This window comes from Kogia breviceps, chromosome 9, assembly GCF_026419965.1.
Source record: "Kogia breviceps isolate mKogBre1 chromosome 9, mKogBre1 haplotype 1, whole genome shotgun sequence".
NCBI classification, from domain to species: Eukaryota; Metazoa; Chordata; class Mammalia; order Artiodactyla; family Physeteridae; genus Kogia; species Kogia breviceps.
The window spans coordinates 17298967-17315199 of NC_081318.1; the positions used below are offsets into that span (position 1 = coordinate 17298967).

Genomic DNA, 16233 nt, shown 5'->3' on the forward strand with positions numbered 1-16233 from the left:
TTTCTACAGAGCTCATGCCTGAAATTTTAGGGACTGAATTTTTCTTTCTCTTCCCTTTCTTCTCTCTTGCCCTCTCCTTTCCTCCTTTTCTCCCTCTCTCTCCTTATCATGAGATTATTTACAGATACAGCCTTTAAGAATATAAACCATTGGAACAGAGTACAAGGGATTTCCCAGGCTACATAATATTTTTAGGAATTTATGCCAATTATGGAGCCATGAATTAGTTTCTTGAAAATGAAGCTACTTTTTGATATATTAATCTTTTTCCCCATTGAGATACTGCTATAATGTTTTGGATGGATTTTCTTAATTTTGGTAGTCTTTCTTCATATAGAAATATGTAGTTTGTTAAATTAAAATTGTAATTTTATACCACCAGTAAAAATTTTAATACTTCACCATTTTCAATTAGAAAATGTCTAAGTCTAATTACTTTTAGACCTTTCAAAGAAGAAAAGTGTGCTTTTAATAAGTAAGTCAACTATATAAAACTAATTTAAATGCCTGAAGTAGTCATTTTGAAAGAAAAAAAAAAAAAACTTGAAAGTTCCAGATAGATGTATAGATGGTATATATGGTAACATACCTTAAGATTTGGGACCTTAATTATTGCAGGCTTCCATTTTAAAAGGTTTTTTTGTTAGTGAGAAAGATAGATGCTTAACACTTTTATGTATTAAAAATACTTATAAAGACTTACACATTTGCACTTAACATGTTTTCTGGTGCACATTTTATTTCCTTGCCTTCTGTTAGCTCTGTGTGATGCTGCTAATAAATAAATTAATGAAAATGAACCTACACTTTGAATACATACTTTCAGAACCTTGAATAGTCCTAGGTTAAGAGTCCCAGAGACAGAGATACATATTATTTGTAAAATGGTGTTAAAAACGCAGGACTTCGTTTTATTTTGTAGTTCTCATCCTTAAACAAGGTATATGTGTTTTGTTTGTTTTTTACTGCAAACAATTTTTTTTCATTTTGGCCAGCTGCTTAGCCATCACAACCAGTGAAGTGTGTCAAAATTACTACCACTCATAGTAATTTTGTCAGTAAAAATAACCCTCAATTGGGAACATATCTGAGGTGACTGATCTGTTGGATATTAGAAGGTGATCACTTTGGTCAGGATCAGCCTAGTATGGATTTTTAACTAGTTATAAGAAACTATTGTTTAAAACATTTAAAGTGTTTTATGAAGCTGTATCTTCATATTTTACATTTATTAAAGAGATGCTCATTAAATGATTATTTGTTATGGGTATCATTGTTCATTACTTTGAAATGAGTTCTTATTTATAACATTGAGAGTTCGATGCTTTTGGTGTGACAGAACTTTACTGTTAACTTTGTAGAAACTATGTAGACTAAGAGCAAGCTGATTTTATTTTATACTCTTCTCAGACTTTCTACCTTTCTGTTGTGCCATCTATCTATTTTCTGTATCGTAAAGTTTCATATAATATTATATGCAACTCTGCTACTGGTATTTATAACTCTGGTACTGGTTTTACCCACTAATGTCACCAGTGCAGTAATATATGATTTTTCTTGGCAAAGTAATATCCTAAGGTAAGGACTTTTAACCTTGAGTGGCAGGGGAGGGAGGAGGACAGTGGGAGGGTCGTAGGAAAGGAAGGCCCATAGCATTCATCCAGTTCCCAGAAGGGTCTGTTGTCATAAAAATACTCAACTCCTGAGTCTTAACAGTCTTCTGAATTCTAAGTGGGGACAGGTAATACTTAGCTGTAATTGAATTATTGAGGACATTGACTCAACTGTATAGAATTTGTTAAATTCAATAGTTTTGCTGCATTCTACAGTCAGGTGTCCAGTATTAATTTACGTGCTGCACTACAAAATGGTCACACATATGCTAATTTAATCTACTCTTTGCTAAGTAGCTTTTGAGGACACTGGTTTCTTGTGACAGTAGAGTATGTACTTATGCCTTAGAGCTCAGTTGCAGCAACGTGTACATAAGAGATCAAAGGAAGAGAATTATTCGTTTCTTTTCACCTGAAGAAAAGCCTAAAAAAAGTAGGAAAAGCCTAAAATGGTAGTTCTCTGCAGGAGCCAGATAACCATTTCATTTAGAAATATTTTAAAGAGCACTATCCCATCCAAATGTTTATTATTCAAATGAACCTCATCCTGTGTAGTAGAGGCCTGTAAGAAGTACTGGATCTATAGTAACTATCTCCACCAAACTATACTTTTGAGATGTATTTTTAAAATGTTGCTATTAAGGATAGGAAATCTGAAACTATTAAAAATATGTTTTTATTCCATATTAAAGCCATGTAAGAGAGTGGGGAAGGCAACGATTGAGAAAAACTAGGGGAAATGTAGTGAAAGGAAGAGTTAGACATCTAAAAAAATAGAAATACTAAGTAAACTAGACTCTCCTGATTTACTCTGTATTTGGATTGTGGGTGTTAGAGATAGAACACTTCCTATCATAAAGCTCGATAGAACACTTCCTATCATAAAGCCCCTTGAAATTTCTTTACTACTGGTGTACCTAACCTAATTACCCTTTGTTTGCCTTAAACTTCTGGTAGCTGCACTTGCAGTGAAGTAGTAACAGCAGCCTACCAGAAGAAAATTTACTCTCTGGACCATATAAGTGATTAGACTAGTAATATCCCTAGAACACGGTTAAAGCAAACCAGAGACCTATTTTTTTTTCTTTTTTATTGAAGTATAGTTGATTTACAATGTTGTTTTAGTTTCAGGTGTACAGCAAAGTGATTCGGTTTATATGCATATATTTTTTTCAATTCTTTACCATTATAGGTTATTATAAGATATTGAATATAGTTCCTTGTGCTATACAGTAAATCCTTGTTGTTTATTTTATGTATGGTAGTGTGAATATGTTAATCCCATATGCCTAATTTATCCCTAACCCCCCTTCCCCTTTGGTAACCATAAGTTTGTTTTCTGTGACTAGAGTCCTAATTTTTGCACTGTGCTATGAAATAACAATAATCACAATATCCCAATGGCCACTGTTTAATGTGAGGTTGTTTACTGAGTGCTTGGTCTACATTTCTTTGTTTAATTGTCAGAAAATTTTGTTTTAAAAAAGACCATAAAAGACTGTTTTTGCAGATTAGTTAAATGAGACTTGAAGAAATTCAAGTAACTTGCCCAGGGTAACCAAGCTAGTAAATGGCAGAGCCAGGATTTATTTCTGGATCTGTTAGATTCCAGAAACCACTCTTGTTCCATTACAGGAACATGAGTATTATTATTTTTTTTAATTAAGGAGGGAGAGGAGGAATGGAGTTTGAAGCTTTGTTTGACTTAGCACAAACTATTGTCAAAAGAGAAACTTTTAGAACCACAGTGACCAATAGTCCAGCTCATGCTGAGCAGGTTACAGGCCATTACTTGACCTGATGAACTTTGCCTTTTTTGTTCACTTCTGTATTTCTACCACTTAGAATAATGTATAGCTCATAGTGGGAGCTCATAAATATTTGTTGAATGAATGAAGGAATGACTAAATAAATGACTAGTGAATGAAAAACTCTTTACAGCTTGAAGGTCTTATGAAAGATCTAGAGCTGTGTATACCAGGGTAAGAGGAATTTATGTAGAAAGAGCTTGCAGCTATTCTCTATCCAGAAGGCAAAATCAAGATCAGATTAAGGAATATCAGGTCAAGGTGAAAGTCATTGGTAAAATTTAGAGTCTAAATGACAGGTAAAGAAGAGCATCCAAAGTCTGAATAGGAAAGAGGGCATTAGCAGAGTCCAAGTGAACCACCTCCTTCTTGACGATAGCAGACTGGCAGATAGGGTGTCTGAATGGGGAGGGGCGGGGGGAGTAACATCCTTATAGGATTTAACTCTTGTCACCCAGTGCATTAGGGGGGTTCTGTGTTCTTTGATACTTTTAACCACTTCTAAGGTGTAAGTAAGACAAAGGATGAGGAGATCAAATAAAAAAGATGCCAGGCCGCTTTGACTTAATCGTGTAAAAAAGTGGTTCAGCATTTCAAGCTTCATAATTAAATAAGAATTTAAGTCCTTGTAAGACTTCTTTACCTTTGACACAGAATGTTGCTCATTTTTTCCCCCTAATTTGTTATTCAAGAGGAAACAGTCAAATTGCTACACAAGACCACCAAAGCCACGTATTAGTTTGCCAGTTTTGTTTAAAATGAGCAAGTACTTTGGCTCCTCGACTTTGATTCAAAATATTAAGACTTTTTTTTTTTTTAATTAGCTTGGAGATTTTCTGCAGTTAGTGCTGTAATTGATGTATATTGTTCTTAATTCTTTTCTTCTGTTCTAAATGTTCATTTTTATAAGGATACATATATTTTGAACAGTGTCAGGTTTGGGAACAATTATTCTAAAGGAAATATTGATGGATATATGTTATATATGTATGCATATATATATATATATTTATAAATATATATAAATATTGGGGGGGTTCTCAAGCATTAGGAACTCTAATGAACTCTTATTAACACTGATTTTTACAAAACTAGAAGGATAGATCTTTGAAGTCAGATGTTCTGAGATTAATTTTCTTAGGAAGCAAGATGGATTGAATGGTGTTTCTATACAGACTTTTTATGGACTTTTAAATTTGTAAAGATTGTCATTACCTTTCAGCTTATATGAAAAGTTATCACAATTAGTGTACTTAAAATTTTTGTTGTTGTTTCAAGAATTAAGCAGAATTACAAATGTTTTCAAAATTTAATGTGAAGTAAAAGAATTGTGGCAGACTTTAAAAATCCATACTTTTAATTTAAGTAACCATCTCACAAAAGCTCACTTGGTTTTTCACAGTTTTGGTTGTCTATAAGTAATATTCTTTAATATAATTAACATTTTTACCTTATTTTCAAAATAGTCTGTAATTCTAGTATTGAGTTCCTCTTTACTCCATCAGTAATTTAGGACATTAAGTGTTGGTTTGGATGTGTGTGTTGTTTTGTGTGTTATTTTTGTTGTTTGTTCCCTTGGTTTTTTTTTGTTTTGTGTTTGTGCTAAAGCTTTTGGTACTAATTTTTAGTTTTATTGCATTGGGATTAGAGAATGGGTTCTATAAGCTCCTAAACTTGGGAATGTATTGAGGTTTTCTTTGGTCTATTATAAATGAGTTTTGTTAATATTCAGTGGAAATACAATTGTAGTTTCCATAGAGTCGAGAGTTTGATATATATTAATTCAATCTCATTAATTATTAATCAAGCCCGGCTATATTCTTACCTGCCAAAGACTGAGATTATTATGATAGTGCCTCACTCCAGTGCTGTTTTTTTTAATGTATACTTCATTTTGTTGATTCTTTCTTCCTCTTTCCTCAGCAATGGTTATAGGAGATTGATAGACTTTTTTTTTTAAGAATAGCTGCTGTACAATGTTATATAAGTTACAGATGTACAATATTGTGAGTCACAGTTTTAAAGGTTATACTCTATTTATAGTTATTATAAAATATTGGCTATATTCCCCATGTTGTACAGTTATCCTTGTAGCTTATTTTATACATAATAATTTGTACCTCTTAATTCCCCACCCCTGTATTGCCCCTCCCCCTTCCCTCTTCCCACTGGTAACCACTAGTTTGTTCTCTATGTCTGTGAGTGTGCTTCTCTTTTGTTATATTCACTAGTTTGTTGTATTTTTTAGATTCCACATATAAGTGATATCATAGAGTATTTGTCTTTTTCTGTCTGACTTATTTTACTTAGCATAATGCCCTCCAAGTCTATCCATGTTGCTGCAGATGGCAAAATTTCGGTCTTTTTTATGGCTGTATAGTATTCTATTGTGTGTGTGCATGTGTGTGTACACACACATACATACACACCACATCTTCTTTATCCATTCATCTGTCAGTGGACATTTAGGTTGTTTACATGTCTTGGCTATTGTAAATAGTGTTGCTGTGAACATTGGAGTACATGTGTCTTTTCAAATTAGTGTACTTGGGTTTTTTTTTGGATATATACCCAGGAGTGGAATTGCTGGGTCATATGGTAGTTCTGTTTCTTTTGAGAAACCTCCATACTGTTTTCCATGGTGGCTACACCAATTTACATTCCCACCAACAGTGTAGGGTTCCCTTTTTTCCACATCCTCACCAACATGTTATTTACATTCTTTTTGATGACAACCATTCTGACAGGTGTGAGGTGCTATCTCGAAGTGGTTTTGATTTGCATTTCCCTGATGATTAGTGATGTTTAGCATCTTTTCATGTGCCTGTTGGCCATCTGTATTTCCTCTTCGGAAAAATGTCTCTTCAGTTCTTCTACCCCTTTTTTAATTGGGTTGGGGTTTTTCTTTGTTTTGTTTTTTTTAAATGTTGCATTGTGTACAACACTTTTTGTCAGTCGTTTTCTTGATATGCTTCAGATAAAAATTCATGACTAACATCTACATTTTTAAAAATGTAAAATGAACATCTTTTTCCTATTTACTTTTCTTTGCCTTTAGTTCTACTTGGTCGTATATTAATATTACTCTTCTTCGTTTTTTAGATATATGTGCCTGATATATTTTTGCCCATTCTTTTATATTTTTCACATTTTCTCATATTACTTTGTTTCTTAGGTGTGTTGCTCAATAACAGCTTCTAGTTGAATTTTTTGCTTACTTTTCTTTTTGTTGTCATTTAACAAAATCCAAGGTTCATTCTTTATCTTTGATAGATAAACCTATTCATATTTATTGATATAACTGATCAATTTAAACTGCGTTTTAGACTTTGAATTCACTTTGTTTAAACTTGCTTTCATTTTGCCTTTTTTAGCTGTCGGAATTTATTTTCTTCTTTTTCTTCCAAAAAGTTACTAGAACTTAAATTTATCGGAAAAAAAAAATGTTTAGGTCTAGATTTTGCTAAGCAGTAGCCTTTGATTTCAGTTTTTCAAAACAGTAATATCTATCTTGCTTTAATCTATTATAAAAGTAATGCATGCTCATTTTTTAAAAATGTAATACTACTAAAATAAGAAAGTATGAATATCCTCATAATCCTCTTCTCTAAAGGTAACTACTAATAAATTTGTTGTACGTATTCTCTGAAATTTTATGATTATGTATAAGCATATTTTTCTAAGTTTTGAAATAAATAGGATCGTACCTGCTTTACTGACTCAATAGCATGGTCATCTCGCATTTCAACAATACAGAACTTGCATGAGTTACCTTCTCTGTGCCGTAGTTTCCTTGTACAAGAACAGTAGTACTAGCTTCCTAAGGCTTTTGTGATAATTAAGTGAATTAATACCTGAAAAGTACTTGTAACAGTGCCTGGCACATGGTAAGCATTCAGGGAGTATAAGCCACTCTTCATTTTCATTTTGAATGATTCCGCATAGTATTTCATGGAGGTTATGCCATCATTTATTTAAAAGCCTCCCATGTACAGCATTTAGTTGTCATTGTGTCACTTAATAAGACCTGTGTCTGACAATCTAGTAGGCTTTTTATTTCCTCACCTACTATCTACTTTATATAAATGTGTGATTGTTTATACTTGTTAAATTGTATATCTACTCTCTCAAGACTTATTTTTTAATCATATATGCTTAAGTAAAGGCTCACTTAATTTTACTTTTCATTATCAATTCTTTTATGCCAGAACTCCCCATTCTTGTGTTCTAATTTTGAATTCCTCTCTTTTGTTTCACTGGAGCAGCAGTTCTCAAAGTATTGTAGATCTCCAGGGGCCCCAGAGACCTTTTCAAGAGATCCATGAGGTCAAAAATCTTTTCATAATACTATTAAGACTTTATTTTCTCTTTTGATTGTGATCATACTTTTACTGATGGTGCAAAAGCAAAGGTGAGTAAAACTGCTCTGTGAATCAAGGCAGTGGCACCAAACTGTGTAACTGCTAGTCATTGTGAACTTTACCTACACACATGTGTAGTTAAAAAATATCCCCTTGATGAAGATTAATAATAATTCACTTCTACTAAATCTTGATTGTGGAGTACACTTCTTTAGTATTCTGTGTGAAGAAATGGAAAGTGTTCATAAAGTACTACATTCGTTGGGGTTGCAGCTCGCTTGCACTAGCTGCTTTTTTTATGAAACACCATTTAAAAAAAAAAAACCAACTGACAAATTATAAATTCAGTTATTCAGACTTGGGTATTTGGCAGATATCGTCTTGAAAATGAATTTAGTGAGACTGTCAGTTCAAGGAAAACGGCTGATAATTTTTATTGCCAAAGACAAAATTCAAGCTTTAAGAGAAAATTCAAATTTGGAACATTTATATCTGCCATTTTGAGTTTGACAGCTTCCCAGTATTTAAAGACTTTTCCATTGAGATCTGAAATGATATCATTGAATGTGATGTTTTGATATTGTATGAAGAAATTTGTCAACATTTGGAAGATCTGCATAACTCAGTAAACCAATATATTCTAAATTACCAATGCATGAGATTACAGAATCATGCTGCGTGGATAAAAGCTGTTCAAAGTATAAGTAGATGGATGGATTTTAATGTAACAGAGTATGTTACATTAAATACATTTAATGTATTTATGAGTATGAATAAATACATTAAATAAATACAGAATATGTTACATTTTAATTAACAGAGTATGAAGTTTGTTGATATAATTTCAGATTCCACATTGTAAATAACCTTTAACAAACTGCCACTTGTTGAGTTTTTAATATAGTGTCAAAGAAAAATATCCATAATTGACCTAAAATATTTTTTATTTGCTCAACTACATATCTGTGGGAGGCCAAATTTTCTTCATATATTTCAGCCAAAACAGTATGTCAAAACAAATTGAATATGGAAGCAGATATGAGAATTCAGTTGTCTTCTATTGAAGCGAACATTTTAAAAAATTTACCAAAAAAAATGGGTCGGCCAAAAAGTTCATTCAGTTTTAAGTAAAAATAAAAGACATGTTTCATTTTCTCAAAGAACTTTATTGAACAACGTGTTTGCTGACCAAACAAACTTTTTGGCCAACCCAATATAATACAGTGCCATCCTCCTCAATTTTGGGGTGGGGGAAGTATAGTTATTTTTTATTAAAATTTCGTTTGTTAACATGTAATGTCTTTTGTTATTTCTAAACGAATTAATAAACACTTAAAAGGCTTTCTAATTTCAAATTGGATCAATACTTATAGATATAACCCATATTTTTAAAAAAAGAGAACCCTGGGATCCTGAGACTAAAATGTTGGAGAATTACTGCGCTAGAAGTCTAAGGTTTGCCTCACGTTTGCCTCTCTCTCTCAAGGGAGCATGGGTGACATACCTGCTGATTTGCTGATACCCAAGACTGCCTTTATACATGAATATTGATTTCCATAATTTATTCTTTCCAAACTGCAAATCAGAAATTCTCAACCTTCTGCCTACATCCAACACCTCACACATTTCCCATTAGTCTAAGTGTCAGTAACTCTCCTCAGGGGATTATACCTGATACCCAAGCCTCCTCCAGATATCATTATTGTAGATAGTTTCTCCCTCTTCTTTAGAATTCAGTGTTGTAGGGAGCTCAAAAATAAGAGATCAGGCTAATTTAATTTTCTTTCCTGTTAATGTATTTTTTACTTTTTATTTTTGTTTTATTCTTATAAAACAGAAATTGTAAAGCTATATTAATGGAGGGGATCTAGTCAATTTTGTCTGTAATCTAATGAGCTTTTATGATCTGGAGGCTCAGGTCTTTCTTGAGCTCAAAAAAAGTTTACTTTTATAACTAGTTCGGTTACCTTTGTTCTGGTTCTGTATTATTTATAGGTTTGAACTTTAGTTATACCAATCATCTTCTTTTTAAAAATTTTTTTTCTTTATCAACTCTGTATTATGGGAAATTTTCTTAAGATTGTTCTCAATTCTTTATTTAATTAAATTTTCTTCATTTGAGTAGTGCTGCCCAACTCTACTGACTTTGGTGCAGATTTTAATTTTGCAATTGCAATTTTAATTTCCTTACTATATTTTACTTTCTTAGCCAGCTTCCTTTTCCTGTCAGCTGGCATCTCAGTTGTTCACTTTGTATGTTTGCCTGTTTTCTTCTTAAAATACCTTTTTCATAGAAACCATGTCTTTTGGATTCCATTTTGGTAATTCTGTAAGTGCTTTCTGAAATTGTTTCTTGAGTTTTCATTATGATATTCCTTTTCTTTTGCTATATGATTAGTTTTCATACATCCCCATATTGATTTTCTTCTGGAACTTACTTTTTTTTTTGGCCACGCCATGTAGCATGTGGAATCTTAGTTCCTCAACCAGGGATTGAACCCTGCCCACCCGCCCGCCGTGGAAGTACAGATTATTAACCACTGGACTGCCAGGGAAGTTCCAGTAACCTATTAAAGAGGGAAAGCTATCCAGATTCAGGGCTATGAACAGATAGGATGTGAGGATTGCTTCTGACCACACTTATCACCTGCGTATGTGCTAGAAGAATTCTAGTTTGGGGTGTCTTTGTTGGTCTGATGTGAGATCTTTATACTCTCTATTGCCTGCTTCTAATACACTGTGTAAAAAATTCTGTCTTAAGGCAGGAATTGTGCCTGTGTCTCTCTGACTCTGTCTCTGCTTAAGATGATCCTTTGTGGGTGGAGAAATAGTGGGTCACTTTTTTTCCCTCTGATGGAAGCAGACCCTGCAGCTAAGAATGAATATGCAAGTAGTTGGCCAATACGCTTGGTTTTCTGAGCTTTTTAGGGTAGTCTTTTTCTGTCTGTTTTCACAGAAATTAGGACAGACATATCAGGGAATGTTTCCCTGAGAATATATTACTTATACTAGCGTTCAGTTTGCTTTCCTTTTAAGTTTGTGAACATAAAATTCAGATGATGTCAGAACTTCCAAACATTTAGTATTAGCATTAGGGTTTAATGTGTTCCTATTGGGTTTAACTTATTTAATATTTCATTATATAAAAATCATATAAAATTACATTTAAAGTATGAAAATTCTATTTAATTTTTGAACTAAAATTAATTGATGGCACACTCACCCAGATTTCATAAGAATAATATCAACAGGTCCTACTTTCCATGAATTTCACCATTTTATGTTCTCCAAATTCAGCATAATTTAATTCTGTACTTCACATTTTAGCATCTTGATCCAGTCATTTATTAGTTTCTGTAGCAAAGCCAGGCATAGGCAATGACTGTTAGTGTTTTTACAAAGCATATAATCAACCCATAACCTCTTTCCCCACTCACCAAGGCAAAGTAGTAAGACTTTATTTTCTATTTTGTGACCTGATTTCAGACATGTTAAAAATACAGGAAAATGTGTGCTTTGGAATTGATGAAATACGAGATTGTTATGTTCTGTAAAATAAGAACTTTAATATTATAGGGCATTTGGTATTAACCTACCAATGTCCAGAATTAGGAGAATATTTAAGTAAACTGGCACATCTATTTGACAGAATATTATGTGGCTTTCAAGAATGATAGCAAGATATTTCATATATTAAATAATAAATAGTGTGATTATAACTTTTTCAAGCAACTACTTTCATAGAAAAAAATTGAACAAGTACAGCAAGGTAGTAATAATGGTCTTTTTTTTTTTTTTTAATTTTTATTTTTTTGCAGTACGCGGGCCTCTCACTGTTGTGGCCTCTCCCATTGCGGAGCATAGGCTCCAGACGCGCAGGCCCAGCGGCCATGGCTCACGGGCCCAGCTGCTCTGTGGCATGTGGGATCTTCCCGGACCAGGGCACGAACCTGTGTCCCCTGCATCAGCAGGCAGACTCTCAACCACTGCGCCACCAGGGAAGCCCCATAATGGTCATATTTTAGATTGCAGGATTCACTAGAAGAAACATCTCTTATTTTTCAAATTTTATTTATTGATCATGTTACTTTTTAAGTGTGTGTGTATGTTAGCAGTAAGGTTGTTTGTAACACAAAGAGATCACTTAGACCTAAGTCCTGCCATACTAATTTCCATTTTTGCAGTTTCTAGACTGTTAGATAAAGGAACTCTCAAGCATTTCATTGAAATTTGGATGTTTTAATGACATGCTTGGGGGCATATGGGAAAGGATAGTTAGATGAGAGTGTGATGAACTAGATTTAAGACTGTTTGAACAGTAGTACCCAAATACACTACCTATCTCTTTATGTAGCAAACTGAAGGAAGTTTCCTGACACTGGTGGGGCTCATTCCCTAGTCTTTTCTTATTTAATTGTAATGTCTTTAGGTGACCATAATGAAGATAGGTGAGATGCAACTGGAGGGAGGGGCAGATGAGGACTAACAAATTCCTTTTAATAAGAGTCTAGAAAGAACTTGGCAGCCTGGAAAAATAAGATGACCATTTTAAGATGCAATTTAGTAGCAGTTAATGTAATGGCTCTCCATGTATACTCAAAAAGTCAGTAATTCAAGTTCAGGATAACAGCAAGTCGTATAGAGAAGATTTCATTTTAGTTACTATGTCATCTGACTGCTAAACAATTAATAATCTAACATGAAAATAGGGACTCCTTGTTGCATGTGTCCCCAGAGGATAGGATTAGAACCTGTAAACAGTTAATTTTCCAGCATTTAAATAAGGAATAGACTAATTTTAAGGTCTTGAATTGCCTTTCATTAGAGAGATTCAGTTATGTGTTGGGCATACACAAGCAGGGACTCAAACACAATATGGGTGGTTGAATTAGATGACAGAATCCTTTCCAACAATGAGATTATGTGGCTTTCAGACACTCTTAACAATGTTTTTTTTTTTTTTTTTTTTTTTTTTTTTTGCGGTACGCGGGCCTCTCACTGTTGTGGCCTCTCCCGTTGCGGAGCACAGGCTCCGGACGCACAGGCTCAGCGGCCATGGCTCACGGGCTTAGTTGCTCCGTGGCATGTGGGATCCTCCCGGACCGGGGCACGAACCCGTGACCCCTGCATCGGCAGGCGGACTCCCAACCACTGCGCCACCAGGGAAGCCCAACAATGTTTTTTAAGTACCTCTTTATATTTGTTTTGTATATGTTTTGGTAAACAACAGGTTACATACTATGACAAGAATGGTATAAACGATTACACTTTTTTTTTTTTTTTTTTTTTTTTTTTGTGGTACGCAGGCCTCTCACTGTTGTGGCCTCTCCTGTTGCGGAGCACAGGCTCCGGACGCGCAGGCCCAGCAGCCATGGCTCACGGGCCCAGCCGCTCCGCGGCATGTGGGATCTTCCCAGACCAGGGCACGAACCCGTGTCCCCTGCATTGGCAGGCGGATTCTCAACCACTGCACCACCAGGGAAGCCCAACACTTATTCTTTAAATTGGACTTTTATGCACAAGTCACCCATAGACATTGTAGACAGTATATATAAATAAGTAAGGCATTGTCCTTTAACGGAGTTATATCATTGAAATACATAAATAACAAATACCTAATTAAATAAACGTAAATGTAGTAAGAGACATATAAATAAGAACTATGAGGATTAAAAGGAGGAAATTATATATCAAGAGTATAGTGGACAGGGGGCAGGAGAGTATCAGGTAAAAGTTTTAGAGAGAAAATAGATCTTGAAGGGTAAGTGGAATTTCAGTACACCAAGACATGAGTGGAAGTGGGGTGACCATGCCAAAGAAAGGCAACATCATGAAGTTTTCCAGATGTGGGAAAGCACTGGTGTGTTGGGAGCACAGTGTTTCAGAGGAAAAAAGCCAGAGTAGTAAGTTGGTGTTGAATTGAAGATGAGTTGAGTATCATGGTGAGGATTTTCTATTCAACAAAAGGGAGCAGTTGAAATTTTTTTGCATGAGGAGGTGTGGTCAGTGTTACTCTTTAGAAACTTTAATTTACTTGATTTACATTTGTTGAATTGTTGAAGGTGGAAAAATTGAGTGGAAAACTATTCAAATGAGAACTATTGAGGCCTCTAATAATAATAATATTGGTTGACATTTATTGAGTGCTTACTGTACAGGTACATTATGTCATTTCAGTGAAGCCTCAAAACAGCACTGTATAGTAGATGCTTTCCAAATGAGCACCTCTTGGATTTCCAGTTGGCCTATGAGAATTCCACACACCATAATATATCAGTTAATTTCTCCAGGCATCATTCTCGCATATGCATACCTCCACACTCTCCAAATCAGTAGACACCCTGTTGAATACTGTTCTTTTTTTTTTTTTTTTTTTTTTTTTTTTTTTTTTTTTTTTTTTGCAGTACGCACGCCTCTCACTGTTGTGGCCTCTCCTGTTTAGGAGCGCAGGCTCAGCGGCCATGGCTTACAGGCCCAGTGTGGGATCCTCCCATACCGGGGCATGAACCAGCGTCCCCTGAGTCAACAGGCAGACTCTCAACCACTGCACTGCCAGGGAAGCCCTGTTATTTCTTATTTAGCATTTTATACTATGCTATTATAATCATCAAAACAAATTTTTATTGAGGTTTTAAAATACCATATTTGGAATTATGGTAGAAATGAAAAAGTGTAAGATGTAGTTTCTGACCCCTAAGGACCTTTAAAATCTAATTAACAACACAAGATATAAATACATGTGAAAAACTAAATGGCAGTGAAAGATGAGTTGCCCCCACACTAAGTTACTGAACATTCTGTTCATTAAGGCTCTTCTGTATCTTGTAGTACTCAACTAAATGGCGTTCATTTATTTGCATGCTGGCTTCCCAAGAAGGCAGCAAATTCTTTGAGTCAGAGCTGGGCCTTTCTATTTTATCCCGAGCACATAGCACAGTGCCTAACTTATGGTAGGCTCGGTAAGTATTTGTTGAATTAAATTAATTGTAAATAGTGTATCTTTTTCAAATACTGTATTTCATCTTTTTTAGATCCATGCCTACTTTTGTTAGTAAAACAACTCAAAGTAATAATAGATTTGAAAGAAAATTTTTTTTAGCTTTGAAATGTATGTATATATTTTTTACATTGTTCATGTTGTATTAAATCTTCTTGCTTGATCCAACTTTTGTGGAAAGTTAAATGTACCTACTGTAGCAGCCATTTTCAGCATCCAGTCTCTTGAACTACTTTGTTCTCATGGCCAGAAGTACAGAAACACCTATTTCTCTGGTCTAGAAGAATATAAGAGGGGGCGGGGGGAACAGTTGTTCCCAGATGCATTTAACCATAAAAGTAAGCTAACTATAAAAGACTTTAGAGGTCATCTCCTCCAGCCACAGATTTTTCAGTGAGGAAACTAAGGTCTTCCAAGCTTCTTACTTCCCCATGGTGGGCGGTAGCAAAGGTAACTTAGAGCCGAGGGTTTCTGTCTAGTGTTCTTTCCACTGTTTAATACTACTTCTCTTCATAAAGTAGAAAACTAGGCAGTGAACGTTAGAGGAAGGGGTTCCTAACCTCTCAGGGGTCATGGCCCCCTTTGAGAATCTGTTGAAAAGTGGCATGGACTCTTTACCTAGAAAATTTTATGCACACACAAAGAATTAGTAAGCTTTTTGAAAGTCTGTTCACTGATTGCCTGGTGATCTGTAGATCTCAAGAGGAAAGGTACACAAATTAGTATACTATATTCATGGCACCAGAAATAGATGAGACTGAATTAAATTGTACTGTGCTCTTCAACAGTCAGCTTATGGTCTTCCGAGGATTTACTCTAGGCCATAGAGTACACATGGCCCAAATTCCTGAAGCATCCTTGGGCAAAACCCATAGTAGTAGCTATGGGTTTTGAACTGTGGCTTTTTTTTTTTTTTTTTTTTTTTTTTCGGTACGCGGGCCTCTCACTGTTGTGGCCTCTCCCGTTGCGGAGCACAGGCTCCAGACGCGCAGGCTTAGCGGCCATGGCACATGGGCTTAGTTGCTCTGCGGCCTGTGGGATCTTCCTGGACTGGGGCACGAACCTGTGTCCCCTGCATCAGCAGGCAGACTCTCAACCACTGCGCCCCCAGGAAAGCCCTGAGCTGTGGCTTTTATATTAAAACAAACAAAGCATACATATGTATATATGATACATGCATATTTGTGCAGATATATTTGAATGAATTTTTAATTTGTTTAGGATTCTGCTTTCAGATTCAGAGAAGCATATATTTTCTATCCTTTGCTATTTGGAGTACTTCAGTGAAAAAGTTTGAGAACTACTGGGTAGAGAGTTAGTAGGGTAGGTTATTTTATATTTTTGTGAGTATATTAGATAGATAGATAGATAGATAATAGATAGATAGGAATTCATACATATTTTGTCAAATTAGTTAATAGTGAAGAGTAAAGTTCTTGTGGGCAGAGACCCAC

The 16233-nt window shown here is 34.9% G+C and overlaps 1 protein-coding gene across 1 annotated transcript in view; it reads left to right on the plus strand.

The window, feature by feature from the left end:
• MTPN (myotrophin) overlaps window positions 1-16233 on the plus strand; it is a 64176-nt gene that overhangs the window by 14233 nt on the left and 33710 nt on the right. The gene's annotated exons all lie outside the window — the stretch shown is intronic.